This window comes from Dasypus novemcinctus, chromosome 2 (assembly GCF_030445035.2).
Source record: "Dasypus novemcinctus isolate mDasNov1 chromosome 2, mDasNov1.1.hap2, whole genome shotgun sequence".
In the NCBI taxonomy this organism is placed as follows: Eukaryota; Metazoa; Chordata; class Mammalia; order Cingulata; family Dasypodidae; genus Dasypus; species Dasypus novemcinctus.
In genome coordinates this window covers 81,767,193-81,778,217 of record NC_080674.1, presented here as the reverse complement: position 1 = coordinate 81,778,217, position 11,025 = coordinate 81,767,193, and positions in this window count along the sequence as shown.

The window sequence follows — 11,025 nt, the reverse complement described above, 5'->3', positions numbered from 1 at the left end:
TGATTTCACTATTACATTACTCATTAGCATCTGTGGCCTCCAGTACCCTCTTTGTTATTCTGTTCATAGATTCTAAGTTGTTAAATGGATCCAATTGTAAATGAGACATAGATGTCTATTTCTCCCTCCCAATCTGCCAGTATTTGCTTCAAATATAATGGGTCTCTGCTGTTTGGTGCGTATATATTTGTAATCGTTATGTGCATATATATTTATAATTGTTATGACACTTAATCAGTATATAATGATCTTCTTTGTCCTTCGTATTAGTGTTGCTACTCCAACTCTCTTTTGGTTACTACTTGTGTGGTATACAGTATTTTTTTTTCATCACTTTCAGCCTGCTTATGTCTTTGAACTTAAAGTGAATCTCTTATAGCCAACATTTAATTAGGTCATGCTTTTTTTAATCCATTCTGCCAGTGACTGGAGAATTTAATCCATTTACATTTAGAATAACTGCTGATAATGCAGTACTTCCCTATGCCATTTTGCTATTTTGTCTTTGTAAGTCTTATATCTTTTTTAGTTCCCACTGCTTTTGAAAGAAACTTTACCAGGTGTCATAGTTAAACTCAGAATCATTCTTTCTTGAATTCTGAGGATGATTAGCAAATGTGCTTTTCCATCCTCCACTCTCTCCAATGGCTTAACACTGTGCCTAGGCTAAATCTGGTGCTGTTTGGCTGTCCATTCATATATAGTGTGTGGCATTAAAAATATGACTGAAAGCACTATGTGCATGGGTAGAGCTTATGTATGTGAAGGGATTACTTTGGGGTGAACATAGACCCAGGTATTTATTTAGAAAATCCTTAATAGTTAATATCTGAAGGAATTTTTTCCTGGGTTAGTCAATTTCCCCTGAGAGTAATCTACCAATGTCTTGGGGGTGGAAGCTTTAGAGGGGTAATAGGTAAAGCTTGGTTGCTTGCTTTCTTATATCAAAGGAGAGAGAGAAGGAGATGTGTGGATTTATATTTATTAATTTCCCTGGTTTCAGTACTGTGCCTCCTGCATCATGTAAAAAACAAGACAATTTTGAAAAGGACCTTTTGAAGACAAGACGTTTTAAAAAACTCTTGCTACCTTCCTCAAACCTTCTATTCTCACAATTGACTCATCTCTATAAATGACTGCTTTGTCCTTTCAGTCACACAAGATAAACTTGGGCATCATCCTTTACTCTTCCCTCCCCCTCATATTTACATCTGTTTAATCAATAAATCATGTTGGCTCCCTGCTCAAAATATATCCAGAATCTGGACATTTCTCACCATCTGATATGAACCACCATCATTTAAAATCTAATGAAGATTGTTTCACTTATACTGCTTTTTAATCCTTTGTCAATGAAGAATCTATTTCATCTGGTTAGACGAGTATGCCATTCCTTGCCCTTTTTTTCCCTGCCATAGTTTTCTGCTCTGGGCCTGAGCTGTTATTCTGATTGGTGGTGTCTGAGACTCCTTTCCCTCTAATCATGTTTTTGGATCTTACTTACCCTTCAGCTGCCCTATATTAACACGTGGTAAGCAGGGCACTAATGGGGAGGAAAGGAAAATACAAAAAGGAACAAACTATCTTTCTTACAATTTTGCCCCAGTCCATGCAAGCAATTCCTCAGAAAATAATTGTGAATGCCACGGTGCTGGTCATTTGTTGGTTTGTTCTCAGATCCATTTCCTGCCCTTCCCCTGCTCTGTTCTGTACTGCAGGGTGCTGACCCTTGCATAAATCATTTCCCAGGCTCTTTGACAACCAGTTTCTAAAGAGGATTGACCAGTGGGGAGGCAATGACCAGAGATTGGAAGTTAGGAAGGGAGGGCACATCGTTGTATTTCTCCTCCCTCCTCTCTGTGTTCTGTGGTCTCTCAGGCAGGACTTGAAGCTTCACCAAGCTCCCATCTCCATACAAGCTCCCTAGGTCCTGGCTCTGTTTACATCACCTTCTCCTTTTGTCCCTCTGGCTGTGGGAACAAGAACAGTTTCTTGCCATTGGTAAATGCTGGGAGGCCTCATTGACTTCTGATTGATGTCTCTAGCAGTTTCCATTTTAGTGGATCCCTGTCAAGTGCTGGATACTAAGCAAGACACAGCACAAATATTTTCTCTAATCCTCATAATAACCCACAAGGTAGTTATTACTTACTTCCTATATATTGGAGGAGGACACTGAGGCACTGAGAAGTCACTTACCCAAGATTATGTAGCTAGCTGGTGGTGGGGCTTGACTTCACACTTGCTTCTACAAGTTCTTTCCATCACCCAACTCTGCTTTTCTAATACACTCCATGTTTACCTCCATGTTAACTGCTGTTTACTCATCCTTGTGATTTTAAGAAGCCCAAATAGGTTTTTTGGTTTTTCTTTTTTTTTTTAGATTTTAAAAAATTTATTGACGTATATCACTCAAACACAAACATACATTAACAATAAGTGTATAGTAATAGTTGTGAACTTACAAAACAAACATATATGACATCCTACAAGACTCTCATAACTCACCCTACCACCAATATCTTGCATTGTTGTTAAACATTTTTAGCTAATGATTAAAGAGCATTGTCAAAATATTACTACTAACCTGCCTTGTCAGTGGGCCCAACTTTGGAATTTGTATTCCTGAGTGTGATGGAGTTGGACTCAGATGTGACGTTTCTACATATGCCTCTTCTGTCACTTTTACTGAACCTGTAGTTGATGCTGGGGTTGGTGTATACTCAGGAGACTTGAATCTCTGGACTAGCCATGTGCCAGCTGGGTCCTGAGCCTCAGCAGAGTTGCAACTCCTACTTTCCGGTTTGTTGGACTTACCCAGGTCAGTTAACAGGGAGATGAAGATGGTCAACCACCACACCAAGGAACCAAGATTACCTACAACTCCAAGCAGGAGAATCACATCCATCGACCATGTGAGGTCTAAGCCCCCTCTGGATACAGAGATGGAGTGGATATCACCATCCCAGGGTCCTCAGGATGGAGGAATAAAATATGGATGAGAGTGGACTTATTGGTATTCTACTATAGAAATATTGAGACTAGTAATGGAAGAAACTGAAGGATTAATGTGGAGAAAGTGGCCACGGTAGTTGCTGAGGGCAGGGAGAGAGAAGAAGAGATGTGATGTGGGGGCATTTTCGGGACTTGGTCCTAAGTGATATTGCAGGGACAGATGCTGAATATTATATATTCTGCCATAACACACTGAATGTACTGGGGGGAGTGTAAACTGCAATGTAAGCTGTTATCCATGTGGTACAGCAGTGTTTCAAAATGTATTCACCAAATGCAATGAATGTGCCACAATGATGAAACAGGTTGTTGATGTGGGAAGAGTGGGGCGGATGTGGGGGAGTATATGGGAACCTATTATATTTTTTAATGTAACATTTTTTGTGATCTACGTATCTTCAGAAAAATACAATAAAAAATATGTTACTACTAACCAAAGTATTTTCCCCCAACCCACCCTATTATTATTATCTTTATATCATTTATATATGAACATCCATAAACAATAAGTATATAATAAAAGTTGTGAACTTACAAAGGAAACATGCATAACGTCATACAGGGATCCCATACATCAACCCTCCACCAGCACCTTGCATTGTCGTAAGACATTTGTTAAAAATTATGAAAGAATATTGCAAAATCTTACCACGGGGGAAGCGGCTGTGGGTCAATCAGTTGGGCTCCCATCTACCATATGGGAGGCCCTGGGTTCGCATGCCAGGGCCTCCTTGTGAAGGCAGGCTCGCCCGCACGCTGCGGAGAGCCACCAGCCCAGGTGTCGTGGAGTGCCACCGGCCTGCAAGTGCCATGGAGAGCTGACTCAGCAAGGTGACACAACAAAAAGGGAGACAAGCAAAAACACAGAAGAGTGCACAGTGAATGGACACAGAGAGCAGACAGCAAGCAAGTCACAAGTGGGGGTGGAAATAAAAATAAATACAGACACAGAAGAATGCCCAGCAAATAAATGGACACAGAGAGCAGACAGCAAACAAAAAACCACAGGGAAGGTGGGGATAAAAAAAAATCTTACTACTAACTATGGTCCTTATCTTATATTTGGGGTATTTTCCCCCCAACCCACCCTACTATTATTTTTAAATATATTTTTATGAAATAAATTGTAAACTTATAAAACAACCATGTACATGTGAAGAATTCCCAAAGAACACCCCTCTATCAGCACACCACACTGTGGTGGAACATTTGTTACATCTATAGTGTACATTTGGCACACATTTTCCATACTGCCAAATTATCAACACAGTACATCTTTGGCATAGATAGAAGAATATTATACTATTACTGCTACCCACAGTTCTTACGTCACTCCAGTTGTATTTTTCCCATACTTCTCCACATTTCCACCGCCTTGCAGTAGTGATGTACATTTGCTCTGGCTCACAAAGAACACTCTTGTATCTGTACCACCAACCACAGTTATCATCCACCTCTTGATTTGCTGTGCTATTCAGTTCCTAGATTATTCTTTAACATTCTGTCAATTGGCATTTACATACTAGACTACCATTTTCAGCCACATCCCCATTTATAAACTACCTGTTACTAACTTTGTGTTACCATCCACTCTATACATTTCTATACTTTTACAGTAAAGCTAATTAAAACTTCTACGTACATTAAACATCAGTAGTCCTTCTCAGTCCTCCTCTTATCTCCTTTAAGAATACACTACTTGGGAAGTGGACTTGGCCCAGTGGATAGGGCGTCCGCCTACCACATGGGAGGTCCAGGGTTCAAACCTCGGGCCTCCTTGACCCGTGTGAAGCTGGCCCATGCGCGGTGCTGATGTGTGCAAGGAGTGCCATGCCACGCAGGGGTGTCCCCCGTGTAGGGGAGCCCCACGTGCAAGGAGTGCACCCCATAAGGAGAGCCACCCAGTATGAAAGAAAGCTCAGCCTGCCCAGGAATGGCACCGCACACACAGAGAGCTGATGCAGCAAGATGACGCAGCAAAAAGAAACACAGATTCCCGGTGCTGCTGACAACAACAGAAGTGTACAAAAAGAAGGACAAAAAGAAGAACATGCAGCAAATGAACACAGAGAACAGATAACTGGGGTAGGGTGGGGTGGGGTGGGGTGGGGTGGGGTGGGGGAGAGAAAAAAAAAAGATCCTTGCCTCTAAAAAAAAAAAAAGAATCCACTACTTACCACCAGGTCTTGAAAATATTTTCCTACAATTTCTTCTAGAAGCTTTATGGTTCTTGCTTTTATTTTTTGGTTTTTTATCCGTTTTACAAATAGGTTTTTATAACATCCTTAACAGAGTAATTTTGGGCCAAATAAAAGATAGATGAATGTAGGAAATATTAATGCAAATATAGGGAACTGATTATGTTTTGGCTAAGTAAACAATTCTGTATTGCTTCAAACATCATTCCAACTACTGTCTGTACACATGAGCCAAGGAAACAAAATCTAATTAGTGAATTAATTCTATCGTATGAAACTAAACATATATTTCAGTATCCCTTGAGCACCACAATGAAGTTAATCAAGAACAGGTACTTCCATTTATTCTCTAAAATAGAGAGACAAACCCAAAGCAGTTATTGCTTTACCTAATTACTGAACTTTTTTGAATGGAAGAAACTGCTTCCTAAGAGATGCTGCCACTTTAGCAAAAAACAAACAAACAAAATAAAAAACAAAACAAAACAGGGACTATAATGGAAGCAGTTTCCAAGTGATGAAAGCTTTAAATCCCAAAAGTATTACCCTGTCACTAAGCATCCTAACACCTTATTTGCCCACAAACATATGTATGCCCATACGTGCACACACACACCCATACACGTTTGTACATTATTTTTCAAGCACCATGTCCAAAAAAACCAGAAAGGAAAGTATGAACCAAAGAAATGCTGAGGCCAGGATTTCAAGTGGGAATTCTCCATAGATGAGTAAAAAGAAAATCAATTTTACTTGAAATAGAAATTAAGCCTTACCTGGCCTTCTTCCTTTTCCCTAGAATTTATCTTTAGTAGTTGCAAGTCTTCAGAAGGAAGTTGGCCTAATTTCATAGATAACACTTTCATATATCTACAAGTAGATTTGTACTTCGTGGATTTTCTGTGACAAAGTTAGCATTCCAGATTGGTTTCTCCTTGCTGCTTGGCATTCACTGTCGCCACTTCCTTCTAATATTGACTATCATGTGATAAGGAATGACAAATGAATTATAATATATTGTTGATTAAAACACAAGCAAAAAAATTGCACCTGACAATCTATATTCATATCATATATTTGACAAAGAGAAAAGATTCTTGGATCATCTACTGTTCTATGAAACCTCTACTGCTGGTCCCTTATATTAACACAAATGATCCAAAGTTAATTATAAATGATTGTTTATCCCAATGCAAATAAAGATACATAGAATTCACTCCTAATTGACTCCCCCCAAATGTAAAAAAAAAAAAATCCTTCATTTCAACAACCAATAAGGAAATTTTACTTTCTCAACAAATTCTAATTACTACTAAAGGGAACATTCTGTTCACCATATAAGGCCATATCTTTTAAGGTTTCAAATACTTACATGTGGAAATTATTATAAAATCATTTGCTAGATTTCCATTGGCTATAAAAAAATATTCGTTACAAAACAGACAGGCTTCTTTGAAATATTTTCCTATTTTAGAGTCTTCTAGGAAAGACTTTTCTGTATCCTCTCACAATTGAGTGCTGCATCTTAGAGAATAACTAATCCCGTCTTATTTATTCAAGAACTCTTTTTGCTTTCTTTTCCAAAATCCCACTTTACTAAGGCACATAGCATTCTAGGCAGGAGTTAATACATTCTCTATAAAGATTTAGCATTTAGGAAGCAGTCAGCAGGTCTGAGGTCAAGACCTGATCAACACTAGCTAATCCATGTCCGCTTGGGAAAGTCTTTGATTTCTCTGAGTCTAAGTTTCTCACACCTGTACCATGGGAAAAGAGTTACAGCTACCTGTCATTCACTGGATTCATGTGAAACAATGCAATGTATATGCAAGTACTTAGGGGATCTGCCCATTCCCTAATGTTTGAGAACTTTATGCATGGCTGGCCTGGTACCAGTGAAGCAGGAAGTACTCTCTCTCTCAAATTTCTAATGTTCTCTGAACTGGGACAATTTGCCAGAGAATCAAAAAGAGGAAGAACAAGTAAACAGAAAATGTTTTCTTGTATTTAACTCTCAGACATTTACTTGCTTTAAGATCTGCTATGTCTGCAAAGGCAATTTCATGAACAATACATATTTCCTGAGCTAGTAATAATTTTCATTTTTGTAAATAGAGTATTACAGGGGACTCCAAATGCTCTTAATTTAAAACCAAGAAGGAAAGATTATAAAGATTTAGTAAAGAAGTTCTAACTGGCATTAGTTACTCCAACCAAGAATAATAATTTCTTACAGGCAAATGTATAGAACATATATCAACAAAATCTGCATCTACTCCTTCCCAGAATTCCATTTTCAGAGTTGCATCAAATGAGATCATGTAATGCTGCATTATTATTTTGTTTTACTCTGTGAAAAAAACCAACTACCCCAATCCTGTCCTCTTATAAAAGCGAATCCATTTCTAGTATATTGTTCCCAGCAGCTTTTCGCAAACTAAACACTAATACATACCCATAGTTCAAAAACCAAAGCAATACAAAAAGATATGCAATGAAAAATTTCATTCTGGCACCTGTCTTCATCTCCCCAAGGTTTCCACACTGTCATGTATAAATAGCCGCTTTTATTTTTTTTTTTTAGATTTATTTTTATTTATTTAATTCCCCTCCCCTCCCCCGGTTGTCTGTTTTCTGTGTCTTTTTGCTGCGTCTTGTTTCTTTGTCCGCTTCTGTTGTCGTCAGCGGCACGGGAAGTGTGGGCGGCGCCATTCCTGGGCAGGCTGCTCCCTCCTTCGCGCTGGGCGGCTCTCCTTATGGGTGCACTCCTTGCGCGTGGGGCTCCCCTACGCGGGGGACACCCCTGTGTGGCACAGCACTCCTTGCGCGCATCAGCACTGCGCATGGGCCAGCTCCACACGGGTCAAGGAGGCCCGGGGCTTGAACCGTGGACTTCCCATGTGGTAGACGGACGCCCTAACCACTGGGCCAAAGTCCATTTTCCAATAGCCGCTTTTAGAAGTCTTTTGTGTCTTCTTCCAATCTTTCTATACACAGATATAAGCAATCACCCTTTCATTTTTACAATAAAGGTAACACACTATACACACTTCTATATCTTTCTTTTTACTTATTTTATTTTTTTAAATTTATTTCTCTCCACCCCCCCCCCACTTGTCTGCTCTCTGTGTCCGTTCGCTGTGTGTTCTTCTGTGACCGCTTCTATCTTTATCAGTGGCACCGGGAATATGTGTTTCTTTTTTTTTTTCCTCTCCCCTTCACCCCCCCACCCCTAATCGTCTGTTTTCTGTGTCCATTTGCTGTGTGTTCTTTTTGTTCGCTTCTGTTGTCAGCGGCATGGGAATCTGTCTCTTTTAGTTGTGTCATCTTGCTCTGTCAGTTCTACGTGTGTGCGGCACCATTCCTGGGCAGGCTGAACTTTCTTTTGCGCTGGGCAGCTCTCCTTACGGGGTGCACTCCTTGCACGTGGGGCTCCCCTACGCGGGGGACACCCCTGCGTGGCACGGGACTCCTTGCGCGCATCAGCACTGCACATGGGCCAGCTCCACACGGGTAAGGGAGGCCCGGGGTTTGAACCATGGACTTCCCATGTGGTAGGCGGACGCTCTAACCACTGGGCCAAGTCCACTTCCCTTTACTTATTTTAAAGATTTTTCCATCTCAGTACACAAAGAGCTTCCTCATTGTTTTCTACAGTTGTATAGTATTCAATTCTATGGATTTATAATCCATAATTTATTAACCATCCCCTACTGTTGGATATTTAGATTGCTTCCAATATTTTCTCCTTTAAAAAATTCTGCAATGATAAACTTCATATGTACTTCATTTCTTATGTGTGAGATATATTTGTAGGATAAATTCTCAGAAGGGGAATTACTAGGTCAAAGGAGAAAAATGCGCTAGTAATTTTGCATTACTTAAAGTTTACACCAAATTGTACTCCCACCGCTAAAATATGAGACAGCCTGTTTTCCCACAGATTTGCTAATAGAATGTATTCAGGGAAGTGGATGTGGCTCAAGCAATTGGGCTCCCTTTTACCATGTAGGAGGCCCAGGGTTCAATTCTTGGGGCCTCCTGGTGAAGGCAAGCTGGCCTGAGTGGAGAGCTGGCCCATGCGGAGTTCTGGCCAGCACAGGAATGATGGCCTGTGCAGCATGCTGGTCCAAGTGGAGAGTTGACTCCGCAAGATGTCGTAACAGAAAGAGACACAGAGGAGAGACAATAAGAGACTCAGCAGTCTGGGTTGCTGTGGTGACACAAGAGATTGAGCACCTCTCTCCCACTCCAGAAGGTCTCAGGATCGGTTCCCTGTGTTCTCTAAAGAGAAAACAAGCATACACAGAAGAACGCATAGTGAATGGATACAGAGAACAGACAATGGGGTTGGGGGCGGGGGGGAGAATTAAGCAAATCTTTAAAAATATATATATTCACTGTATATTCTATAAACAGAGAACCCCCTGAGTGAATAAGAATGTTTTCATTTTCATCATTTGAACACAAAGTATAATTTTTTAGTTTTCTAAGTATCCTTAGAAAGAATCCTACACTGAAATTTAAAAATACATTTAAAATGTTTAAATATACTCCTATAAAAAAAAATACTTGTTTACTTTATTTGAGAAAAAAAAATAGTACCAAAAATGAAGCCTCAGAGTATTTTGTGTGCTCATTCTCTTTAGTGATGCTTCAATTCAGTTTAATAATTATTGATATTTATTAGTCAAATTTTGAAAAACATATATAGAAACCACATTTTTAAAAAATGTACTTATGTTGTAAGAAACTTACTCTATTGAGTGAAAATTAGTATGAAGCACAAAACATCTCAAATTGCTTAGCACCAGTGGTTTATGCTATGGAAGTCATGGGCATGCCTAGGGGCCATCTCCAGCCCTCCTCCTTTTCTGTTGAATGCAGATGTTTCCATCCCACACTTGGGGGAGATCTTAAGACTAATGGAACTGCCTGATCATACCTTGAACCCAAAATTGGCAACAAGTAATTCCAGCTGCTTATCGGGGCAGGCACTCTCAGTGGCTGGCCCTCTTCCTCCTGGGGTATATAAATACTCAACCCTTAAGCAGGCATCCCTCTTCTCTGACTCAAGTGGAGGGTGGAGCCTTCATCCACTGACCCTGACCCATGCAGTTGGCCTCCCTGGGGGACTGGCTATGGCGGGACCTCTTTCCCTGCTCTTTTGGACTATTTGTGCTGTGTAAGTAATAAAGTGATTATTTATTGAGAATTTCTGTTGTGTCTAAGCCTGTGTTCCCATGACACACCTTGTAGCAACTCACTCTACAGCTTAAAAATCTTTTAAAAACAGAAAGCAGAGAAGCAATCACTAGCTCATCATTTAAGCGTACAGCTTAAAATAGAAATGTCTAAGAAATTATATAGAGTGTACCAGTGGAAAATGTTTTATTCACCAGTAAAGACTGGCCCTAGATCATCAAAACAAGAGTTGTTACCATCATTTGTTAACTTGAGTCTTTTTTAAAAATTTCAATTATTTATTTATTTCTCTCCTCCTCCCCTCATTGTTTTCTGCTCACTGTCTGCTCTCTGTGTGTTCTTCTGTGTCTGCTTCTCTTCTCTTTAGGCAGCACCAGGAACTGATCCTAGCACTTTCCAGAGTGGGAGAGAGGCGCTCAATCTCTTGCATATTCTCAGCTCCCTGGTCTGCTGCATCTGTCTCTCCTCTTTGTCTCTTTTCATTGCATCATCACGTTGTGCCAGTTCTCTGTGCAGGCCAGCACTCATGTGGGCCAGTGCTCCTGCACGGGCCAGCTTGTCTTTCACCAGGAGGCCCCAGAATTGAACCTTGGACCTCCTATATGGT